The following is a 27,086-nucleotide window of genomic DNA, read 5'->3' on the forward strand; positions in this document are numbered from 1 at the left end:
TTCTGTATTCTTCCTCTTTGATGTGTTCAGGTTGAACTGGGGGATGGAGAAACTCATGGTAGAGTTATTTTGAGGTACTTTTGAGCTGCTTATTAGCAGGTCCTTATTAGCAGCTTCTTATTATCAGCTTTCTCAGGCAGTTGTGACATGTTTTGAAGATAACTCTTTTGTTCTATTGAAACCATAATGCCTACTTTAATCTGCAATGAATTCTAAAAAAGAGAAGAAAAAGACCAATTAAATTATAAAATACCTCAAAAGTCTTTGCTATATATCACTAGCTTTTACACCTTAGACAATATTAAATTATAGAGTCTTTAGTGAAAAAGTATGTTTTGCTTTGAAACCAGTCTGGCAGCAGTAATGTGTGCTTCCACATAATGATAGGCACAAAAAAGTCCATAATACCAATAACCCTTTTAGAGCTAAAAGGAATCCATAACTAGAGTAACTTTAGAGAGACCGCTATTTACTATAAATGCCTTAATTCAAAGAAGGATCAAATATCAATGTGTCACACAATTCAGTGACAACTTATTGTGTGAAATCAGTGCACCAGGCATTACAGAATTCCATTTTCTTTACTATTGGGTAATGCAAGGAAATGTACGATGCTAACTATGCTCCAGTCACTGCTTTATAAGCATTATAATGACACTTTTAATTCTTAAAATGAAAACGGTCATGTTACTACTCCTATTTTACCATGAAGAAACTGAGATAGGGAGAGGTAATAAACTTACCTACACTGTTACACAGTTGTTACAAAATATGACCTGTGTACAAAAGCAGACGATCTAATTCTGGTGTCTAGTCTATTACCCCTTAGATGGTACTAACTCCAGTATCTTTCTTTTGGAAAAGAATGATTTCATCAGTGACTTGGAAACCTTTTGAAAATGTAATTGCCCAGACATATGTGTTTATTTCTGGCCTCTCTGTTCTATATGATCTATCTTTACACCAATCTCACACTGTTTTTACTATAGTAACTTTACAATAAATATAGACATCTGATAGCATAAGTCCTCTAAAATTGTTCTTTTTTTCCAAATTTGTTTTGATCATTTTTGCTTCTTTGCATTTCCATATAAATTTTAGAATTAGCCTACAAAATTCTTCTCTTTTTCTTTTTTTTTTCTAAAAAGCCCTTTTTGGATATTGATTAGGATGTGGTGTATTTAAATCAGCATGAGAAAAAAATGACAACTTAACACAGGTTTTTTTTACATCGAGTATAACTCTACATTTATTTAGGTGTTGTTTAATTGCTCTCAGCAATGTTTTGCTGTTTTCACTATATATGTTACGTACATGTTTATCAACATTTCCTAAATATTTTATATTTTTGATGTAATTAATATTACAGATTGTATTTTGGTATATTTTATCATTTAAATTCAAATTTTGGTTGGTCATACACAGATATATTATACAATTAGCTTTTGCATATTCATTTTTATGCTAAGATTTTCTTAAGACTATTTACTAGTTCTACTAAGATATTTGTAGCTATCTTAGGATTTTCTACATAGATAATCATGTTGTAAAAATGAAGGAAATTTTTTCTTCCATTCTAATCTGAATAACATCCGTTTCTTTTGCTTTCCTATTGCACTGTCTAGAAACTCCAGTAAATTTGTTGAATAGAAGTAGTGATAATGGACATCCTTGATTTAAAAAAAAAACATTTTTTATCTTAGGGGGGAAATATTGTCTTTTTCACCACTAAATATGATGTGAACTGTATGCTTTTTGTAGAGCTCTTTAACAAATTGAGAGAGTTTCATATTCCTAGGTAGCTGAGTAGTTTTTTCATGTTTAAGTGTTGAATTTTTCAAATATTTTCTTCTACTGATTGAGTTGATCACTTGTGTTTTAGTCTGTAATTATATGAATTACTTTTTAAATATATATATAATGTTAAACAAATATCTCAGATATACCTGACACTTCAACCAAATACAACATTTGCCAATCTTATTTATTCAGAGTTAGGTCTTACCTTGACTTTCATTTGGGTCTAGAATCAGACTTAAGTTTATCACTTTCAATATGAGTTGCAAGGACAGAGTGGTAGTTTGTGTCCTGTTGAGGAAAGAACCACACTCTTATTATCATTTTTCTTTTCATTTTCTGCTTTCCTTAGACTGGCTAGTTCTAGGACATCTTGAGATCAATTAATGTTAATTAATACTGCTTTCTCAGTAAACACATTTTAAGTGTAGTGGCTAACAGGATGGACTCTACAGTCTAACCAGCTTGTTATAAACTCTGAGTCTGCCGCTTAGTTGCTATGTGACCCTGGCCAAATTATTTAGCCTCTCTGTGTCTCAGTTCCTTCATCTAATAACAGAAATAGTATTACTACTTACCTCATAGAATTATTATGATGATTCCTATATTAATGTACTAATATTTATAATATACTAATTTATTAATATACTAATATTTATAATATAAATAACTTAGATCAACACAGCATACAATGAGCATGAAATGTGTTAGGAATTTAGTATTTTTAATTGTATGACTTTGAGTCAGTTATTTAATCCCATAAAGACAGAGTTTCTGCATAAGTTAAAATAGGAGTAAATAATAGCAGCTATTTTACAGACTTTTATCCAGTGAAATACTGTGTAAGGAGCTAGAACATAAATGATAAGTTAAATGTTTATATTATTCATATTATACTTTTTATTTTTATTATGCCACTCATAGTAGGAATATTTCATCCAATTTTCCATTACTTACATAAGTCAATACTGAGATGTACATTTAAAAATTAATCCAAGAAATGATTTTTAAATGAAAGATTGCACAAGTAAAAGAAGTAGAATTTCCCTGGGCTGACTATACTATAGGAGATCAAGAGTAAGAGGAAATGATCTTTTAAACAAGCTGTACACTACCCTTCTGTTTTCTGAATGATCTGATGGATTCATGTGTTAGTAAAGTTGCTAAATAAACAATTATACATGAGGAATGTTCTCTGTGCCACATAAAATCTCAGTGGATTTTCTTCCTCAGTGATAATATGTTTACTTTCTAATAGTGAATGTAGCATGTGTTTGAAATAGAGATAGAAAGAAGAGCCACGGTTACATCCCAGCAATCAGCTAATAACTTTGCAAGCAGAATAAAAGATTATTGACTGCAATATTCTCAAAATTACTGGTCTATGTAACTCAGCACTATTAGAATAAACCATACCTCTGGAAACTGAGGCACTGCTTGTTAACTCCTGTTGTCAAGATTTGAAAGTATTTTGCATTAAAACACCAACTCACGCTGGATAACAGACTTAAACCTAAGGTATGAAACTATTAGAACTCTAGAGGAAAAAGTTGGAAACACTCTCCTAGACATCAGCCTGGGAAAAGAGTTTATGAAGAAGTCCCCAAAGGCAATCACAGCAGCAACAAAAATAAATAAATGGGACATGATCAAACTACAAAGCTTCTGCACAGCCAAAGAAATAGTCATGAAAGTAAACAGACAACCTACAGAATGGGAGAAAATTTTTGCATCCTATGCATCCGATAAGGGACTGATAACTAGAATATACTTAGAACTCATGAAAATCAGGAAGAAAAAATCAAATAACCCCATTAAAAAGTGGGCAAAGGACTTGAACAGAAACTTTTCTAAAGAAGACAGAAGAATGGCCAACAAACATATGAAAAAATGCTCAACATCTCTAATCATCAGGGAAATGCAAATCAAAACCACAATGAGATATCACTTAACCCCAGTGAGAATGGCCTTTATCAAAAAATCTCCCAACAATAAATGCTGGCGTGGTTGCGGAGAGAGAGGAACACTCCTACACTGCTGGTGGGACTGCAAACTAGTTCAACCTCTGTGGAAAGCAATATGGAGATACCTTAAAGCGATACAAGTGAATCTACCATTTGATCCAGCAATCCCATTGCTGGGCATCTACTCAAATGATCCAATGACACTCTACAAAAAAGACACCTGCACTCGAATGTTTATAGCAGCACAATTCATAATTGCAAGGCTGTGGAAACAGCCCAAGGGCCCATCAATCCAAGAATGGATTAATAAAATGTGGTATATGTATACCATGGAGTACTATTCAGCTCTAAGAAACAATGGTGATATAGCACATCTTATATTTTCCTGGTTAGAGCTGGAACCCATACTACTAAGTGAAGTATCCCAAGAATGGAAAAAAAAGCACCAGATATATTCTCCAGCAAACTGGTATTAACTGAGCAGCACCTAAGTGGACACATAGGTACTACAGTAATAGGGTATTGGGCAGGTGGGAGGGGGGAGGGGGGCGGGTATATACATACATAATGAGTGAGATGTGCACCATCTGGGGGATGGTCATGATGGAGACTCAGACTTTTGGCGGGGGGAAACGGGCATTTATTGTAACCTTAAAATCTGTACCCCCATAATATGCCAAAATAAAAAAAAAAAAAACTAAAGAGGTATGCTTGCTTAATCAGTTCCCACTAAATTGCCTTTCAAACTATTGGTAATTTTTAAGCAGTAGACCCCAAAATAGAAGAAATTTTGCTTAGAATTTTGGGCTGGGTTAGTCTCCTCTTTCATTCACGTTATTTAGAAATGATGTGGATGTGGAGAGATTGGAACACTCTTACACTGCTGGTGGGACAGCAAATTAGTAAAACTCCTCTGGAAAGTAATTTGGAGATGCCTCAAAGAGCTAAAAATGGAAATACCATTTGATCCAGCAATCCCACTACTAGCCATTTATACAAAGGAAAAAAAGACATTCTATAATAAAGACATCTGCACTTGAGTGTTTATAGCAGCACAATTTACAATTGCAAAGATGTGGAAATAACCCAAATGTCCATCAATATATGAGTGGATTAATAAAATGAAATATGTATACCATAGAATACTACTCAACCACAAAAAACAATGGTGACCTAGCATCTCTTATATTATCCTGGATAGAGATTGAGCTCATCCTTCAAAGTGAGGTATCACAAGTATAGAAAAGCAAGCACCACATGTACTTGCCATCAAACCGGTATTAACTGATCAACACTAAGGTGCTCACATGACAGTAATACTCACTGGGTGCCTGTCAGGTGGAAGGATGGCAGGGTAGAGGGTGGGAGGGTAAACCCACAGCTAATGGAAACGGGCACACTGTGTGGGGAAAGTACATGCTTGTAGCCCTGGCTTGAGTGACTCAAACACATTTCATGTAATCAAAATGTTTGTACCCCCATAATATCCTGAATTTAAAAAAAAGGAAAACAAAAATGAAAATTAAAAAAAAAATGATCACAAGTACAAATTCCTTCTTGCTGCTGTATTCTCCATACTCTCACCCCTACAATGTTCAACTCCACTGCTCCTTGAATAACTTGCTGCTAGCCAATGCTTCTGTGCCCTGCTAGAGGCCCCATCCAAGGCAACCTCTCCTTCTTGCTGTCATTCCCTATGGTGTCATGAGTTCCTCAATGACATCTGTCTGGACAACATACAAATTGTCATCTCCATGTATCTTTAGGCCTAGAAGTACACTTCAGATTGCCTGAAGATTTGGGAAGATTTACAGTAAAGCCACTGAAGCTCAAGTTTGAGGACCCTTCATTTGCATTGGTTTCTTCCAAGGGCTTTAGAAACATGTTGACATGATTTTGTGAAATTTGCAACAGTTGGTTATTTGACTGCAATCAATTGTGACCACTTTCAGTCAAGATTCACTTTTGTGCCTAATTTCATATTTATAAATTTGTATTCTTTTACTTAAAGAGGGCTCCAAGTTGTATAAACATTAGGTATTACAGAATCTGAATATACCATTGCTAGTAAATAAATATTTTTTTCTAATTTAAAGATTAATGGGGAAAATATTTTGATCTAAAAATGCTTTACAACTTGTCACCTAGGTCATGTTGAGCCACCTTAGAGCATATGTGCCAAAATACTGTAAATTAGTTTCAGATCTCACTTTAATAAAACAGATTAGTAAGGTAAGAAAAAAATGCAATCTATTTTATTGCAAACTAAATGTGATGTATTTTGGATTAATTATGGTTCTAAACTATCCCATCCTTTGTTCCCCTTTATTGATATAGGTGATAAAATATTGACAATATATTTTATTCAATTCATTTTTTGGGCAAAAGTGAGTGTACTTTTATCAAGTTATGAGGTTTTACCTATGCACTGGAAACTTTACAACGCTGAGGTAAAAATTCTGGTCTCACTCGAATTTTCCCCTCTCTAACACTGACTTTTTTTGACAGGGAGTATTGAATTTTGAGTATGATTTTATCCATAACAAAGGATTTCATATAATAATGGTTTTGATCTTTTTGTTTATTTATTTGGGTGGTTTTTTTCTCTTGGATTAAACAACAAACATTTATTTATCATAGTTCTGGAGGCTAGAAGTTCTAGATCAGGGGCCAGCACGATGGAGTTCCTGCTGAAGGCCCTCTTCCTGGTTTGTAGTTGTCCATCTTCCCAAAGTATCCTCACATGGTTAAGAACACAGAAAGGAAGCAAGCTATCTCATGTTTCTTCTTATAAGGACATTAAAGTCTTAAAAGTACTTTTGTTTGGCATTCCAGCCTGAAAAAAGTTGTGCGTTTTCCATTTGAATACCCCACTGATAGCCTATGTCAGGGTATATCATATTTATAATAAGGCATATAAAAGACTATGAGATAAATGCTTAAACAATTATCTATTATCTTGCTTTAAAAATATGAAGCTATATACAGGATATATATATATATATATATATATAGTGAGTTTCAAAGTACAATTATTATTTTTTTTTATTTTGGCATATTATGGGGGTACAGATTTTAAGGTTTCAATAAATGCCCTTTCCCCCCTCCCCCTACAAGTCTGAGTTTCCAGCATGACCATTCCTCAGATGGTGCACATGTCACTCATTATGTATGTATATACCCGCCCCCCTCTCCTTCCCCCTTCCCCAATACTCTATTACTGTAGTACTTACGTGTCCACTTAGGTGCTGCTCAGTTAATACCAGTTTGCTGGTGAGTATATGTGGTGCTTGTTTTTCCAATAAATAGCTATTAGGAAAATTATAAATGTTTTTAATTAATTAGTATATATCACACTTAATACATATAGAAAAAACATTGTTAGAAATTAAGATAATACTCAAAAGAGTCATAGTTTAATGAAAGACCCTTCCCCTGTAGTAACATTTAATATGTATATAGCGTATAAGCAATACTTCATTTTTTAGGTTCTTTTTTTCAGATAAATTTATGTGAGTTTCCTTTGAGACATGTCAGTTTATATATTCTGTCTTGATACATGCCTGATTTTAACTCGCTGAAATGATGATCCTATTTTGAAACCTTTCATTTAAGAAATCATTGCAGAATATTTTTATGGTAGCAAGTAAAATTTTAGTACTTTTTCCTTAGCACTTAACAATGATAACTAGGAAAATATAGTGATAATAATATGTAAATGGTGAGGTTTATTTAGTATAAATAGATGTTGATTATTAGGAAAAAGGTGAAAATTAAAGCTTGGGAGAAAGTACAGCTAAAATATGATACTCAGATTTGGTGCTTCTAATAGAACTAATATATTTAATATTATTATTTACATCTCATTTATCCCATGACTAGGAACTCCATAACCAGTTACTTTCTCCAAGCCAGTGTCTGAAAGTGCCAATGTAACTTTAGTTTTATTCCTGTACTATCTCTGCTAGTCCAGGGTATAGAGTTCTATTGGTGACATAAGTGTGTGCTTAACAATTAGATAATTGCAATTAACCTATATTTAAAGACCCTATTGCAATAGTGGTTTTCTTTGAGACCTTGACAAGTTATTTCAATATCTTGGGGTGGGTATATACATACATAATGAGTGAGATGTGCACCATCTGGGGGATGGCCACGCTTGAAGCTCAGACTTAGGAGGAGAGGGGGAGCAATGGCATTATACACAACCTTAAAATTTGTACCCCATAATATGGTGAAATAAAAAAAAAATCTTGGTCTTAATATCCAGATATACGGGGTTAACAATATTTACCTAACATTGCCTTTTTAAAGAATAAAAGTAAAACAATTATTTAAAATTTTTTTCAATATATAAGATATTATTAAACTCCTTGCTACTTCATTAAAAGAAGGAAGTTAAAGCTATGCAGTTATGCCTAGAAAAAATTGAATCAATCATTTAATATAAGATGCCATTTTTTATCTGACTAAAATGGAAGAGGAGGATTAAAAAACTTTCTCTCATTTCAAACACTGTATCTCAAAACCTGAAACCCCCTTGTATTGGGAAGGATATGAATATATTATGGGTTTTTCTCTTTTTTTTTAACCTAGAAAGGACATAAATTATCATTTGAGAGACTACTTATTTTTCAAGCACCTGTGAAAAAATACAACAAAAAGGAAAAAGTCGTTTTAAATCCCTTCCAGACATATGATTACATAAATCTCTAATATCTGATTATCAGATGAAGAGAGAATGAGATACAGCTCAAAATACTTAAAAGACTATTTTTATTCCCTTTGGAAACTGTCTGATATAATAAAGCCCCTCAGAGAAAAGGTCTGATTCTGAAAAACACTTGACCTTGGAAGTAGACTAGCTTATTTGTTAAGAAGGTTGTTCCCTGGGATGTATTCTATTCAGGTTTTATTGTCGAACCTCTGTGCTGTGTGAGTAACCAGTCACACAGAACTTGACTTTCATGGGCCAGAATTTTTGTAAAGAAATTGACTTTGATATGAAGTCACCACTTCCAAGAATCACTTTCAAGTATATTCAGGTGGGAGACATGAATTTAAAGATATGGTTGGGGGAAAATTTGATCAACTGAGTAGGAATAAAAACATGTTTATTAACTGTCAAGTAAGGCATTTGGAAAGGTATACATGATTTACTTGAGGAGCAAAGAATATATCAGAGTTCTAAATTTAATTATTTCTTAGTATATCTATGCCAAAGATAGTCTGTATAGAGAATTCACAAAAGAGAAAAGCAAGAAGTATAGTTGACTTGGGGTCTTTTAAAGGACACAGGGATCAAATAGAAGCATGTAACTAAAAAGAGGAAAACACATTGTGAAAATAAATGCAATTTCATGGTACTTTTTCCCATAATTTAACTTGTGGAAAAATTTACTAAAAGTTTGTGTTTGCATAGCAATGAACATATTTCTGTCTTAAACTGCATTTTGTTAGTTTTTATCAACGATAACAAAGATTGAAAAAATAAACTTTTTTAAAAATATGAATTTTGAACATCTTTGCTTTGAATAATGAATCAGAATGAAGATGATAGATAAGCAAAGTTGACATTATCTAACTTGAAAATGTAATGGAGAAGGATATCAGGGGAATATATTTGTTGAATTTCTGTACATATATTTTTCATCCACCGTGGTGATAGGAGGTATTGACAGCTGGCTAGGGTAATGTAACACCTGTTAATAAGCTACAGCATCTGGGAAAGCGGTAGAATAGTTACTGAAGAATTATACAAGTTTGTTTTTAATTTAGTTCTCTGTAGTCAAGTTGAGAATGTTCTGTAAATCTGTAGTTGGCTCACCGACACTTTGAATGGTGAACCTTTGTTTTTGCCAGTAAAGGTTTACACATAGGAAAATAAATTTACACTGAGATTTCGTTTTCAGTTTTGCAGTCTCAATTTTACACATTATAATAAAAAATGCATGTTATATGAAAGCAAGATTGTCTCAGTGGGCATATCCTTAATTTACTCACTGGTCTGCAATATCTGCATATTTTGACTCTTGTGTTTGCAGCCCACAATTATCACTGTGAAGAGAAGAGCAGAGACAAGAAAAAAGCAAATGGAATAGAATTCATCATTTTTCCAAATATAGCCAGTCTGGATCATATGAAGTAAAAATTTTTTAAGTAACAAAGTAATTTATGCCATTTTAAATCTGATACTTGTCACAGTGTTTCCTTTTTCTATGTATCTTCTTGTTTGAGCTAAACTCTAACCAAATGGAAGGAGTCCTTAATTTGAAATTCAACATCTTCTTTCTGTGCATTACTAGACCACATATTTAAAAATCTGAATTATTTCTCCAAATTGGAATATGAATTTGCCCTGTGAGCAAAGTAAGTCCTTTTTAATATCTAACAAATTTTATTTTTTGTTCTATGCTGTTCTTCAAAGAACGATTTTGATCAAATTTGAAGTGCTAGTAGAGTATACAAATTCAACAGTTTTGAGCACTTTCATTTGGAAAAGTTCTCTGATAGAAAACATCTGAACAACAAAACATACCTGACTTCCAGAGGTTAATCTCATATAAAATAAAGAGATATGGTTGCAACTAAGCATAATGTAACACAGAATGACATAATTAACACAATAGAAATCCAGAGTGTTATGAGAAAGATTTAAAAAAATAAGTCCAATATTATTAAACAAAAACCAAAAAATCATAACATCAATATATATTTATTTTCTATAGAGATAGAAACTACAATAGATTAATTGCAAGTGATTACAACTGCAGTGTTTGGATTGCCATGGTTTGTACCTAAAAAGTTTGTTTTATACTACTTTGGTTTTAAAATTGGATTTTTTATAGCTTTACTGAGTTACAACTTACATTCAAATAACAACATGTATTTAATGTATACAAGTTGATGAGTTTGGACATATGCATACACGTGTGATATCATCATCACAATCAAGATAATAAACACATCCATCACTTCGAAAAATTTCCTCGAGTCCTTTTTCTTTGTGTGTGCATACCTGTGTGTGCATGCATAGTGGTAAGAATACTTAACATAAGATCAACCCCCTTAACGATTTGTTTCCTTTTTTTAATTTCAGCATATTATGGGGGTACGAATGTTAAGATTACGTATATTACCCATTCCACCCCTCCCCCCTCAAGTCAGAGCAGCAAGCGTGACCATCCCCCAGACGGTGCACATCTCACTCATTATGGTTGTATATAGCCATCCCCTCCTCCGCCCTCCCACCTGCCCAACACCTGATAAATGTTATTCCTATATGCCCACTTAGGTGTTGATCAGTTAATAACAATTTGCTGGTAAGTACATGTGGTGCTTGTTTTTCCATTCTTGGGATACTTCACTTAGTAGAATGGGTTCCAGCTGTATCCAGAAATATACGCGAGGTGCTATATCACCATTGTTTCTTAAAGCTGAATAGTAGTACTCTATGGTATACATATACCATATTTTATTAATCCACTCATGTATTGATGAGCATTTGGGTTGTTTCCACGACTTTGGAATTGTGAACTGTATTCTATAAACATTTGAGTGCAGGTGTTTTTTTTTTTTATAGAGTGTCATTTGATCTTTTGTGTAGGTGCCCAGTAGTGGGATTGCTGGATCAAATGGTAGATTTGCTTGCATCTCTTTAGGGTATCTCCATATTGCTTTCCACAGAGGTTGAAATAGTTTGCAGTCCCACCAACAGTGTAGGAGTGTTCTTATCTCTCCACATCCACACCAACATTTATTGTTTGGACTTTTTGATAAAGGCCATTCTTACTGGAGATAAGTGATATCTCAATGCAGTTTTGATTTGCATTTCCCTGATGATTAGAAATGTTGAGCATTTTTTCATATGTTTGTTGGCCATTATACTGTCTTCTTTTGAAAAATTTCTGTTCTTTTCCTTTGCCCACTTTTTGATAGGGTTGTTTGATTTTTCCTTGCTGATTTTCCCGAGTTCTAAATAGATTCTTGTTATTGGCCCCTTACGGATATGTAGCTTGCGAAAATTTTCTCCCATTCTGTGGGTTGTCTGTTTGCTCTCTTAACAGTTTCATTGGATGTGCAGAAGCTTTTTAATTTGATCAGGTCCCTTTTGTTTATTTTTGTTGCTGCTGTGATTGCCTTTGGGGTCTTCTTTATTAATTCTTTGCCTAGGCCAATGTCTAGAAGAGTATTTCCAATGTTTTCTTCTTGAATTCTAGTAGTTTCACACCTATGGTACAAGTCTGTTTCCCAGCGTGAGTTGATTTTTGTGAGAAGTGAAAGGTGTAGGTCCTGCTTCAGTCTTCTACATGTGGCTATCCAATTTTTCCAGCACCATTTATTGAATACAAATTCTTTTCCAAAGTGTATGTTTTTGTCTGCTTTGTCAAAGATTAGTTGGCTATATGAGGATGGTTTTATATCTGGGTTCTCTGTTCTGTTCCACTGGCCAATGTCTCTGTTCTTGTGCCAGTAAAAAGCTATTTAAATTACTATAGCCTTGTAGTATAGTTTAAGTCTGGTAAATTGATACCTTCCATTTTGTGTTTATTGCCTAGGATTGCTTTTGCTATATGGGGTCTTCTCTGGTTCCATAGGAAGTGTAAAACTATTTTTTCTATATCTATGAAAAATGATGATGGTATTTTAATAGGGATTGCATTGACTCTGTAGGTCACTTTGGGTAGTATAGACATTTTAACAATGTTGATTCTGGTGACCCATGGGGATGGCATGGTCTTCCACCTACTTACATCCTCTGCTATTTCCTTCTTCGGAATTTCATAGTTCTCCCTGTAGAGGTCTTTTACCTTCTTAGTTAAATATATTCCTAGGTACTTTCTTTTCTTTTTTAAGTGTATGATACTGTATGTTTAACTATAGGCACTATGCTGTACAGCAGATCTCTAGAAATTATTTATCTTGGTTAACTGTAACTTTATACCCACGAAAAACAAATTTCCATACCCGTTCCCCCTGTCTTCTGGCAACCACTATTCTATTTTCTTCTGTAAATGTAACTATAAACATGTAAGTTTGACATGCAAATGAAATCATGCAGTATTTGCCCTTTTGTGACTGACTTATTTCACTTAGCATAATGTCCTCCAGATCTATCTATGCTGCTGCAAATGGTAGAATTTTCTTCTTTTTAAGGCTGAATAATATTATGGTATGGATAATACCATATTATCCGTGGTATATCCATGTATGGTATATCCAGTGTATGGATATACCATATTTTCTTTATCTATTCATCTGTCAATGAATATTTGGGTTGTTTCCATATCTCTTGGCAACTGTGAATAATGCTACAATGAACATGGGAGTGCAGATAGCTCTTTAAGATACTAATTTTAATTCTTTTAGATATATACCCAGAAGTGAATTTGCTAAATCATATAGTAATCCTATATTTTTTTTTGAGGAACCTTCATAGTGGTTTATATAATGGCTACATCATTTTACATCTCCAATAAAAATGTGGGATTGTCCAATTTCTCCACAACTTAATTAATACTTGTATTTGTGTTTTGTTTTGCTTTGTTGACAACAGCCATCCTAATAGGTGTGAGGTGATAGCCCATTGTGGTTTTAATTTGAATATCCCTGTTGATTAGTGATGTTGAACACTTTTTCATATACCAGTAGGCAATTTATATGTTTTCTTTGGGGAAATATCTATCCAAGTCCTTTGCCCTTTTAAAAATCAGGTTATTTTGTTGTTGCTGCTTTTGTTTTGTTTTGTTTTGTTTTTGCTGTTGAGTTTTAGTTATATAATTTAGAAATTAATCCCTTATTATATACATGGTTTGCAAATATTTTCTCCCATTCTATAGGTTGCTTTTTCATTCTACTGATTGTTTCCTTTGATTTGAAGAAGCATTTTAGTTTAATGTGGTCCCATCTGCCTATTTTTGGTTTTGTTGCCTGTGAGTTTGGTGTTATACCCATGAAATCATTGCCAAGATCAATGTCATGAACATTTTCCTTTGTGTTTTCTTCTAGGAGGTTTATAGTTTTGGGTCTTATGTTTAATCTACTTTGAGTTGATTTTTGTATGGTATAAGAGAGGTCCGATTTCATTCATTTGCATGTAGAATTATTAAACTTTGGTTAGTGTGTGTGTGTGTGTGTCTTTATCCTCAATTCTTTGGCAGCAGTAACTAGAAATATTTTAAGACCACAGTTTTTGTTGGTTTGGCTTTAAAAAACAAATCCTGAACACTGTGAAAATTTGAGGTTTTAGAAAGATGAATATTCCTTATGAGCATATAATGACAAAATATTTTTACTTTTCTTGTTCTCTGCCCCAATAGGAAATATGACAGTTTAAATTTTATATTTCCAGATAGAAAATAAAGAGAACAAGACTTTTCTGACTGATCTAAGCCCTTTCTAACCTTCCTCCAGGGCAGTGGTTTAAATATCTGTCATAATCCTTTGAAAACTATGAAATGTTTCCATATGGAGTGGGAAAGGGCAAGTGCATTCAGATACATAATTTTTCATTTAATTTTAGAGGAGTCAGAGACCCCCAAAGCCCATCTTTAGACCCCAAATTCAGAACACATAATATAGATTCTTTTCACTTTCAAATGTATTCTACTACAAACAGTACTAAATTGCCATGCATTTATTAAAAGATGCTTAATAATGCTTCTTAAGGCTTAAATCTCAGAAAAAAGAAAGTTTGGCATTTGACTAGGAAATCAACTATATCAATCAGAATTAGAGTTTTGGTATGATTACCACCAAGTTTAAAAATAAATTCAATGTACGTTCTATAAATAATAAGGGGAATTATTTTTTATTAAAACACTAGAGGCATTTTGGTCAGCATTCTTTAATTTGGGGAAAATCATATGATTTTATTTCAGAACTTTGGGAAAAAACATTATTATCATTACATCCTATTGCAGTTTTGAGAGAAGAAAGCAATAATGCCTTGTGATAATGCAATTCACTGAAATTTTTGATATTTAAATTTTAATTATATCACATGTGAAGAAATAATATTTAAAGAAAACATCTCTATTTGACATTCTCTCTGCCATTTACCTTATACCTCATGAGTATTGAAAATGCATTTTTGAGAGAACCACATTTATATTATTCTAATTTTGAATAATTTACATGACATTTATATGCTTACAGTTACTATTTTATTTTTACAAAGTGATTGATACTAAGTTTCAGAATTTTGATTATTCTTGGTACTCAGCTCTCATAAAAACTCCAGCGTTCAATTAACCTAGGTAGAATTCCCAATGAACCAAATCTCCCTGATCATTTCTCTTAGCAATAAATAGACTTGTGTAGTCATAAAATCCAGAAGCACAAGCTTTCATAAGCCCAATAGTTACTGTGCCTTCTCAATAAATGGTTCCTTCCAGGCGTCAAGGCTTCATGGATGAAATTGTTCCAAATAAGTCTCTATTCTTAGAACAGAGGTTTTCACCTTTTGACTGTTGGCATTTTGGCCCAGATAATTCTTTACGGCCAGGAGCTGTCCTGTGCATTGTCGGATGTTTGCAGCATCTCTGTTCTCTCTCCACTAGATGCCACTAGCATCTCCCTCCGCTGTGACAATCAAGTGTCTCCAGACATTGACAAATGCCTTTCAGGGATATAATCGTCCCCCATTAAAAACTGCTGCCCTAGGTGGACTTTTAAGCTAGGAATTTTGGCCTTCTCTGACACATAGAATACATCTTTTGATTTACATGATCTGAGACTCAAAATAAGTCTTGCTTGACAAATGTGACTTGAGGTACAACTGATTTTGTGATGCTTTCAAGCATAGACAGTTATCTGAAATGTACCCGAGACTCTCATACTACTTCATTTTGAGGTTCTCAGTCGTGACTTCATAGGTATCAGTAACCTTTTCAGGGTCGCCAGGCTCCCCCACTGCTCTCATAGAAATTGGCATTACCTTACAATATACTCTTCTGAAGTCAGACAGCATTCTTTCTCTCAAAGACATTGGTTCTCTCTCTGAATGACAAATGTCTAATGACAATTAATTGGAGAGCTCTGCAAGTGTTGGTATTCATGTGGCTTCCTTCTACTCTTTGTATGCCATCTCTCTATCACTCTTTTACAATAACAACCAAACTACTAGCAGACAAGCTGCACTTCATATACATGCCGGTAAGACTTATTCCATTACTTAGGAAGTTGAACACAACCCACTTTAGTCTTTTCTATCTCCTTTTATCTGACCAATTAGTAAGAAGTTACTAAAGTGACTGCTAAAATTATATAAAAAATGTCAGCTCAGTCTCTCAAAGCCTCAGAGATTTTTACTCATAAACTCAATAACCTTCATGCAAAAAAGCCCTTGTCACCTAGTGATGATTGTTCAATATTCCCTAAGTTGAGTATTGCAGTCAGATCTGCTAAAGCCCTTAATTATATTTTTGAGGCATGAGAAACCTGGGAACTCTATAATTTATCTCAAGGTACCTCCTAGCTTTCTCTTTTTTAAAAATTACACACAGAATTTTATGACCTCTGAAGTCTGACCTCCCAAGTTTGAATCCTGGCTCAACTCTTATTAGCTATGTGACCTTGGGCAACTTACTTGAGTTTTTTAATCTTACACTCTTAAAATGTGAAGGATAATAGTGTCTATTCCTAGGTTTGTTAATGAGAAAATTTATGCAAAATGCTTAGGACAGCACCTATTAAGTAGTGATGACAGAAAAGAGTTTGCAGTTATTAATTCCTGTTTACTTTTGCTTACTAAATTTAAAATTTGAAATGACTAACAAGTGGGCTCTGGAAATCATTCACAAGAACCATTTTAAAATAGTTTTCCTTCTTTATACAACACCTCAACTTAGAAGTCATACCATTTCAAAGACATAAAATCTTTGCATGCATATTTAACAAAAAGTGTATCTTATCTCTTACCTACTTGCAAAGTTTTCAGATTTCAAGTATTATAGTTGAGATATATGGTTTATCCTACAGAACATGGGAAAAGAGGAAGATATAAAGACATCATCACTATTTCCTCAGGAATAAAGCAACTGTCCTCAAACACTTCTCCTTCATCTTTCCCATTTCTAAATAGAAATAGATTTGTACGCATGCACAAATACACACCAACTTCTCTATGAATTTAAACATATTTGCTATAAGTGAGTACTTTTATATATAGAAATGGCTACTTTTGGATGTGTTAGAATGTGTTCTTATTCAGAGTAAGTAAAATTCTTACTCAGAGTAAGTTAAATTCTTCAGCACTACCTATTTGGATGGTAGATGTGAGGTTTGTATAACCATAACTTATAACACATAGTTTAAGATAAGAACAATCAAAGAAATAACCTACTGAAAAAATTATCCAAACTTCAATTACTTTTAAAATATTATTATATGTGTGAAAATATAAGCACTGATGGGAAGCATTAAGTTGATGGAAGAGTTTCTGTGTAATTTTTCACGTAGCTGGTCCAATCTTGCCAGCACTTCTACTGAAATTATATTCCTAGATCACTGTCAAATTGGGAGGAGAACTTGTTCACTTAAAATCTTATTGATAACCTATTGTTCTTTTCTACCTGTGGAACCAACCTCTTGGATTTCATTGCTTCTCTATAACGTACATTTATCTGGAAATTAATATTTACTTATGCAATTGTATCAAATCACCTTTGGCTTTGAATGTATTCATCCTCTGTATCTGGCTATGTCAGGACATCTGAGTGCCATTTTATTTTCTTCACTCTAGCTTTTAAATGGTAATGAGGTGGGACAATAGAATGACAGAAAAAGTACTTCTAAATACAGGTGATTATAAAGTATGTTTAAAAGTACTCTAATAATCTTGCCTATAAATGAGAAGTATTCAAATAGTCTAGACTAGCATGATATAAGTATAAAAAATCAGTAATGGCATATTGTAAAATAGTATTATTGATTCTAAGGACAATATTTCATTTATTCAAGAAATATTTATTAAGCAACTACTGGGCAATGTACTAGAGTTTCATAGGTGAAAACAATAAGGTATACAAACAAATAATTACTATATAATGAGATAATTAATAAACACAACCAAGTGTGATATGGAAGCACATAGGAAGAACATTCAGAATCCTAGAATCTGAATAGCTTTTATTTGAAAGATACAGAGCAGACTCTTTGTAACAAATTACAGTTAGTACCCTCATCATTTTTAAGACTAATTTAAAAAACAGCTAGAATTTTGCCCCAATTCTAAAAGTTGTTCCTTAGAACAAACGGGGAGGTGTTCTTGATTTGGGGGTTTTAAAAATAAGAACTTTTGGCATGGCACAGTGGCTCAAACCTAGGACTCTAGGAGGCCAAAGAGGGAGAATCACTTGAGCTCAGGAGTTCAAGATCAGCTTGAGCAAGAGTTAGACCCTATCTCTACGAAAAATATAAAAATTAGCGTGATGTGGTGGCATGCACCTGCATGTAGCCCCAGCTACTTGGGAGGCTGAAGGAGAAGGATTGCTTGAGCCCAGGAGGTTGAGGTTACAGTGAGCTATGATAATTGATGCCACTGCACTCTACCTGGGGCAACAGAGTGAGAGTTTGTCTTAGAAAAACAAACAAACAAAAACACTTTAATTTTATTCCTTTTAGCTAAATCTCTGTAGCCTAGTGATTTTTCAACAATGGTTAAGTAACAAGAAGATTAGTTTGTTGTCTCAAAGGATACCACAAAAATCTTTTGACGGGAAGGAAAACAAAATATATTCAAGTAGTTTTCTATATATTTGGGTATAAAAGGGAATTTTGAATATAAAAAGAGAAAAGAAACTGAAGTTTAGAAGTTATATGCTCCTGCTCTTACTTCCTCTGCACATTTTTAGTAAATATCTGAAAACCTCAAAGCGTATATCGCTTCATATTTTATTTTGTTGTCAAAAAGACAATATTGAAATGTCCACCAGTTGGTATCACTCTTCCCCAAATGAGCCACATTAAACAATGTGTCTCTTTTTCTGGCATTACAACTGAATACTATAGAGAAAGCTACTTAAATATACATGTGGCTTTTTGCAAGTACTAAATATCACAAAAATTTGAAATTAGAAAATATTGAAAATTATAGACAATATGAAACACACGTATATATATATATATATATATATATATACACACACACACAGACACACACACACACATATATATATATATATATATATATATATATATATATTTTTTTTTTTTTTCGCAACTTGTCAAGGAGAAAAAATACTCTATCACTAGAAGAAAAACTTCCTTCTGCAAGACCCTGAAGTCCTGGATGAAATGAGGATCATGAAATTTGCCAAAATATAATTTTGAAATTTTTTCTCAGGTATACTTGAGATTGTTGAAATGCACATAGTAAAATCTTGAGGCTCCAATACTTTCGTGTGCACATTCAAGTTGCATAAAGGAATATGTAGAAAAAAGATGGGCATTATGTTACCACTGGAAAATTTATGAGTGGAAAAGAAACATCTGCAAAGATCTGCTTCAACTCTATGTTAAAATGATGAATATTTTTTTATAGATGACTCAAATGGATTTCTATACACTTTTAAGGATTTCCTCTTATCAACCCATGGTATGTGGATATTTAGTGCCCAAATAAAACAAGATCAGCAACATCAACAACAATAATAAAAATGACTACTATTTCTTGAACTCTAAATATGTGCCAGAGAGTCTTCTAAGCTCTGTACCTCTTCAAATCTGTTAACACATTCCATCCCCACAACAGAGACAATGCAATTAACATCTGCATTATGCATGAGAATACTGAGACACAGAAGGATTCATTAACTCGCCCAAAGTTACACAGCTCTAAGTGGCAAAGCTAAGATTTGAATGCAGGCAATATGAATTATGATCATTATGCTACTCTAAATGCAGTTATATTACAACAATTATTTCAACAATATAAACATTATAGTAAAAAGTTTTTGTAATAAGGCATAATATTGAGCAGTGTCCTTAACCCTTTATCCCTTTTCTCTGGAGTGACTCAGTATGAAAATGTGAAAAGGATAATGCAAACATTTAGAGTTATTTTGGAAGAAAGGAAATTAAGTTTGCTTGGCAGAATGTTCCCTTGTCAGCATACTGGAAACATAGAACAGAGCCTCTAGAGGACCGAGATGTGCAAAAATATTCCACCTTTGGCTTTAAAAGATGAGATTTTCAAATAGATGTTCGAACACATAGTAAATGCATGTTTCTCAGATTTGATGTTATTCATTAATGATGAAACAAAGATACTGGTAAGAAAGATGTTCTTGTATGAATTATCAGAGGTAAGAAGCCTAAGATCACAAATCTAAATGGATTCAAAAAATGACAGAAACTAGAAACATTTCATGAAGTGAACAAAAGGGTTTTTATTAAAATTAATGAGTCTTATCCCAATGTTGAAGGAAATGAGATTGTGTCTGTTAGGTTAGAACTGAGCTGATCTATTCTTTTCCTGCTAACTGAAATATCAGCTACCAAAGCTAAATCAGTGCACAATTAATAACATGGAAATGTATCCACCAACACATCTGTACTGACATTTGTGGACCAAATATGTCACAGCCAATTCATCATTTGACTCTGAATATAGGTTCTAAATGCTGAACCTATAATCAAAGGGAAAAATACAAATATTTAATAAAATATTGAAAATATTGCTAGTGTTTCTGCTCTAAACTTTTTCTTTGTGGAGAAAGAATATAGGTCGTAAAAATATTCTTTGTTCTCTTCAAAAGACAGACATATTGAAATAGAACTTGCACTGAGGCAAAGATATGAGAACAAAACAGGAGAACAAATGAAACGGTAGTACAAAGATTGCTGTGTTCAGTAGTCAACACTGTCTGTCAATCATTATGGACTTGTTAGTTTAATGAATTCTGAAGAGTCATTATTAAGAGAAAGGAGTGCCTATTACTTCAGAACAGAAAGTGAATTAATTCCCCATCAATTCAGGAGACCCCCGACAACTCTTATTTTTAGCCCTATTATTATTATGCACATCGATGTCAGAATAAGATATACTTTCTCTTTGGGCAATGTTCAGAGGCTGACATATGTGGTAAGTGCCTCTCTTAGGCTGGCATGGCACAGTCTATATATTTACTATAAATTCTCCTTGATGTTTGATCTAAGCATTACATTACATTTGGTGAACAAGCTATTCAATATTACTAAAAATAACCCTAGTAGATTTGGGTGAAATTAGTCACTTTAGAACAGGAAATGTGGAAACACAATGTAACAGAAAGTCTATGGGCTTCGCTGTCAGAGAAACTAGGATTTCTATGTTATCTTGAGCTAGTTATTTAACCATGGTATTACATTTACTTAATCAGAAAATAGAGGTAATACCTATCTCATAGATAGGTATTGAAATATTGAATTTAAATTATGTTCATATACCAAAACTATATATGTCATTAAATTAAAATTAACCTAAAGCTGCCTCTTTACATATTTTAAGTTTGGCCTAAGGGTTTCTCCATACATACTAACCTGTAGCCTAACTAGATATGTAAACAGAGTGTAACCTAATCCTGTAATCAGTAGCCAAGTCTCAGCCAATCAATCACAGCAGCAGAGTTTCAGCCAATCAGAGGTGGCCAACTGTTCAAACCATGTTCAAATATGGTAAACGCCTCGCTATAACCAATCTGGCTATTTCTCTACCTCATTTCTATTTTCTGTACGTCACTTTCCCTTTTCTTTCCACTAACTTTATCTGATCCTGTGCCTCCTCAGAGTACCCCTGAATCTATTCTGGTTCTGGGGAATACCCAATTCTTGAATTGTTCTTTGCTCAATTAACCCCTGTTAAATTTAATTTGTCCAAAGTTTTTGTTTTAACAATGTCCAACATTGTTTTTTAGCATATTCACAATTTGCTTTCACCTTAAACAGACATTGGAATTATAAAATAAATGATGATCCAATAATCACATGACAATATAGAACTTCCTATGTCTCTGTAGAATATTTTAGCTCATCGTTCCAACATCTATTGGATCTTAGGAAACTCAGTACTATTTTATCTACAAACCCAAGACAGCAATGTACCCAGCAGTGCTTCTCTAGAACAAAGGCTTATACAATAGTATATATTCAAACAAATCACTGTAGATTCAAGTGGATATATAAATGAATAAAAGAATGCAAAGGAGTTTTAAGAATTATTATGAAAATCTTACTTCAATCTAAATGGAAGGGATTTTTTATAAAGAATTATACCAATTCAAGAGCCTCCATTTCAATAGTCAAAATTGGACAAGTGAGTAGAATGAAAGAAACAGATGTTTTAGTCAGCCTTGAATATACAAAAAGCCATTTCTTAGCATTCCCTATAAACTGGTATTAATTTTCAAAATGATAAAACAGGAGGTTTAATTAGGGGAAAAATCTGACCTAAAAAAATCTCTCTAAAAACTCAAATCACTAAAAGAATAACTTTGTTTGTACACCAAGTTAAGATGGAAGTTAGGATGGCCAGTCATGTGTCAACCTATGTAGAAAAACATAGTATACTTTCAAGTTCATGACAGTGCTAGATATCTTTTTTTAAATGAATTGTTATTTTATGAATATAATTTACACATATATATTAAAATAAAATAAGGTTATGAAGAAAATTCTACAGAGAAAGAAATAGCTCCCAATATCACGTCTCAGCATTACTACCATGTCATCAACTGTCTTTCATTTGGTGAGTGCCCTGAATTCCTCAGAGTGATTTTTCTCTCATTTCTCCTACCCTGCCTCTTACTTTTCAGTATTATTAATATTATTCTCAAGTACTCAGTGAAGTACTGAATATAATAAATGGTAGTTAATGTAATTTTGTTTTGTGGCTAGAGGTCCTTGGGATTTCAATACATTAACGTAAGCCACACTCAATCAAAAAATATTAAAATTTTAACTGTTTTCTTCCTACCCTGTTCTCTGGTCATTTTTTTCCTTCTGTTTTACCAAGGATGAAAGCAATTGTAATTTCTAACTCCTAGAAAGGGGTTGCATATTCTACCTTTTAGTTCATTTGGATTTTTTTGTCCTTGGCTTTCTGATATATTTGAGAAAACTATAGTGGTGTAACTTTTTCAGCATTTTTTCTGTGTTAGAGTGCAACTGAGGGTTAATTGCAATTTTCTATCTACATCCTAATCATAAACATGACCATTATCTTCACTTTTAGAGATTATTTTCCCTGAAAGTAAAATTCAAATATAACTGATATTTTCTTTCAAAATTTAGTTCAATTATTGTGTGTTCTACCTTTCATCAGCTACTTTGACAAACAAATCATCAGTTGATGTTATTTTTTCTCCCTTGAAAGGAAGTTTCTTTTTTCATCTGGCTTCTTGAATGGTTTTCTATTTTTGGTTTTTTGGCAATATTATTGTGATGTGATTTGGGTGATTTTTTTTTTTTTTTCATACTGCAGATAATCTGTAGACCTTCATGAATCTGTGGGTTCATGTCTTTGAACAGTTTTGGACAATTTTCAGGTATTTAATATTTCTTCTAGTCCATTTACTGTCTCCTTTTCTTTTCACTATGACATAAAATATATGTGTTTTCACTGTTTCCTACATTATTCTTTTTTCATTTTTTTTTTTTTTTTTTTTTTTAGAGACAAAGGTCTCTCACTCTGTCTCTTAGGCTGTAGTACAAAGTACAGTGGTAGTGGGATTCTAACTTATTGCGGCCTCAAGCTCCTAGGATCAAGTAATCCTCCCACCTCAGCCTCCTGAGCAGCTAGGACTACAGGCATGAGCCAGCATGTCCAGCTCTCCACATTACTCCTAATCTACTTTATGTATTTGTATTTTTCCCAGATTTTCAGATATGCCACTTATATTGATATGTCTTTCATTATGCCAATCCAGTCTTATCCTGCATATAGTTTGTTTTTGGTAATTTTAGTAATATTATTTACTATATTGTTTAGGTCTAGAATTTCCATTTGATTAAATTTTCAGATTCAAGTCATCCAGTGATATTCTCCATACCAATGCTGTCTTATATCATGATAAACAAATGCATGTAAAATATTTACAAATGATATAAACCTTTAAATAGAAACAGGATATTATTGAGCATTCTAAATGACAAAGCTGAGTAACTAGTATGACATTGTCCCAGAAGTTAACTTTTAAGAAACTTCTCTGTTGAAAGAGACATTAGACTTTATCATTAGAATAACATCAATTGCAACACAAAAATTAAATTATTTCCCCTAGAACACACAGCTAGTTAAATGACAGATCAGGGAAGGGTACTCTTATCACCAAACACTGTGCTTTTTGCACAAATTTATTGTTTTTCTCATAGAAGTGACATTTTAAAAAAGGAGTATGTACAATTATTTATGTAATAGATGTGTTAAAAAAAAAAACACAAAAAACTCTTTATCCTTGTCCCTGAAAAGCTTACACTCTAGGTGGCAGATAGCATATAAAATTGAAATCTGATAACATTATTAAAGGTAAGTGCAAATTAACATAGTAAAAAGTGATAATGTAAGAAATAGCAAATTATGCAAGGTTAATCAGGTATCTTCTGAAGGCAAATTTTAAATCAGATTTTGAATGTGATAAAGATGAGCAAGTGGACGTATTAGAAAAAATTTGGGGTTAAGAACACAAAGGGGGAAATAGGTGAAAGTTACTTAGAGCTTAATAAAATTATTTCAGAGATGAAGATAGAGAACTAGCAAAGCCATTACGGAGAGCTAGAAAGCTGCTCAGAAGACCCTGTATTTGATGGAATAGGAGATATTAAAACCAAGCTACTGTAGTTTCTTTAAGAAGTCTATTGCACAATGAAATGGATGTGATCTGAAAAAAAAATTATTTCAGCCATATGAATAGTATAATTTTTTAATACCTAGCATTTGCATAGCAAATAGCAGTTTTTCATTCAATTGTGCCACTATCTTTCACAACTGCCATTTTTTTGGCCTTGAGTACTAATTTCCCTCTTGCACTTATTTCCCCTTTCTTCCCTTTAGTAATAGTACCCCCAAGTTTTACTTAAAAGATGATAACCCAGAGAGATATTTTTCTCAGTGTTTTTTAGTGTAGGTGTGTCCATATACTCATTCTGGACCAGTGGTATATGCAAAGAAATTAAATGAGCAAGATCTGGATCATCACCTGAATTTCTTATTCATCTTCTTCTTGTCTGAAAGGTGGATATGGATGCGAGTCTACATTAATAATAGGATCAAGGACAGAATATGTGGAGATGGTTGAGCAAAATGAAAGGAACCTGGATCCCTAAATGTTTTCACGGAGCAGATCATTTTCACCAACCCTGGACAATTCACTTTTATACTGTTTTATGTGAAGTAAACTCTTATGCCATTCAAGCCACTGAATATGGGTCTTTTGTTTCAGTAGTATAGCCTGAAGACTAACTAATACAGAAATTAGGACCTAGAATTGGAGCTTTTCAGCAATAAAAGTTTAAAATACATGGCATTGCCTTGATGTTTGTATAGCAGGCAGAAGAAAAGTTGGATCATATGCTGATATGCTATGACACTTGTTCTGTGGAAAAATATTTGATGAACTTGCTATACCCAGTGATAATTAATTAAGAGTCACAACAAATGCCTTTGAACTTGTTAGCTGTAGGGGGACAGATTGGAAAAACATAGAATTCAGTTCTTTGCTACTTCCAGCAAAATCCTATAAGAAAAAGATAAGACCAGGCAAGAATCTGCCAGTTTTCAAGCAAAGGTACAAGCAAGGTTCTCCATCTGTGGCCTGTAATTTAAATTACTAAAGATCAGTAGACTCAAAGAGATGAAAAAGCCAATATTTCTGTATGTTAAACAGCAGAAGATAAGATTGTTACTCAGAGCTTTTCCTGGTCAGACAGAGTCAGCCCATATTAAAAAATAATATTTAGGGTACTATGCTCCCAATCAAACCTATTGTTTCATTTGGTGACCACTCCTGAATTGAGGAAGACAGGGATGAGAAACTTAAAGGTGCTAATAATGGTTTCCTGAAGTAATATAATTAATATTCTCACTGATATAAAACCAAAGTCTCAACAGTAAACTAGACAAAATCACTTTCAATTACTATGGTTTTTAGTAGAAAAAATGTTGTACCTACTTATTTAAAATATAAATTCTTTGGCAAAACAATTAACAATTCTGGAACTTTTGATGAGGAATATGAGAGACAGAAAATTTATATAGCTTTTCCTTATTAAAAGAATACTGTAATGATTAAATTGGGGGCAAGAGATATGATATAGTGACAAATGAGTCTTTGAAAATGCTTAATTTCTTTTTTCGTTAAGCTTCAAAGAACAATCTGAAAGTTAACCACAATAATCCCAGAAAATACTGATTTATGAACCTTTCTGTTAAATTGTATAAAATTTTAAAACAGTGGTTTTACCTTTGAATTCAAATACTAGCTTTGAATTTAAATACTAGCTTACCTTTGAATTTAAATACTAGCTCATACCAAGACAGAGTTAAATTGCAAAAGAAAATGGATATGAAAGATGTTTTTGAAACATTGATATTAGGTATTATAAATACACAAATAATCTTTGCTCTTAGCACGTTAAAAATATTTCATGACAATTTTTCCCTGAGCTAATTTTCAATTTAATTAGCATGCCCTTGTGCAATATGTGTATTAACCTGCACAGTTAACTCATTTATTAAATAAAATATTACTTGGAATCAAAATATAACTTTTTATAAACAAGACCATATTATATTATAATTAAATATTAAAATGTCATTTCAGTCATTTCCTTGGTGAAAATAACATATGGCAGTTATATTATGCATTTAATGGATCTACAAAAGACCATATATCTTAGATCAGTTCTGTATCCTCAGTTTGGGTTTAATTGCCATCCTCATCCCACAGGTCATTTTCTGAAAATTATTACATGGCTAAGATAGGTCCCATCTCAACCAAATTAAATTAAGAATTTAATATATTTAGCATTATAAAGGATATGCTGGAATTTATATCTAAATGACCACCTAATTTAAATATGAGTTTATGTTAATCTCATATTAAAAACTATACTGATAAATTTGATCCATAAGAATGGCAGTATCTGACTCTTTTGAAGGTGTTTTTTTTAGCTATTTCATATCATTACAAGATCTGAGCACCTAAAGTACTAAAAAGGGTTCATTCTAAAGAGAGGCAAATATCTTAAGCTAACTCTTTAAGGACATAGATAAAAGTTACCTTGTAAGTAAATACATGATCAACCATCACCAGTGAGCAATATTTGTTTCTATGGAAACTAGAGAAT

The 27,086-nt window shown here is 32.9% G+C and overlaps 1 long non-coding RNA gene across 1 annotated transcript; it reads right to left on the bottom strand.

The window, feature by feature from the left end:
- LOC105856879 (uncharacterized) lies at positions 1–27,086 on the bottom strand. Its single transcript, XR_001147384.3, has 4 exons — positions 27,020–27,086; positions 9,765–9,818; positions 2,006–2,088; positions 1–212 (listed from the first exon to the last, which is right to left on the bottom strand). It is a non-coding gene; the product is annotated as an uncharacterized LOC105856879 (long non-coding RNA).

The sequence above is a fragment of the Microcebus murinus genome, chromosome 10, assembly GCF_040939455.1.
Source record: "Microcebus murinus isolate Inina chromosome 10, M.murinus_Inina_mat1.0, whole genome shotgun sequence".
In the NCBI taxonomy this organism is placed as follows: Eukaryota; Metazoa; Chordata; class Mammalia; order Primates; family Cheirogaleidae; genus Microcebus; species Microcebus murinus.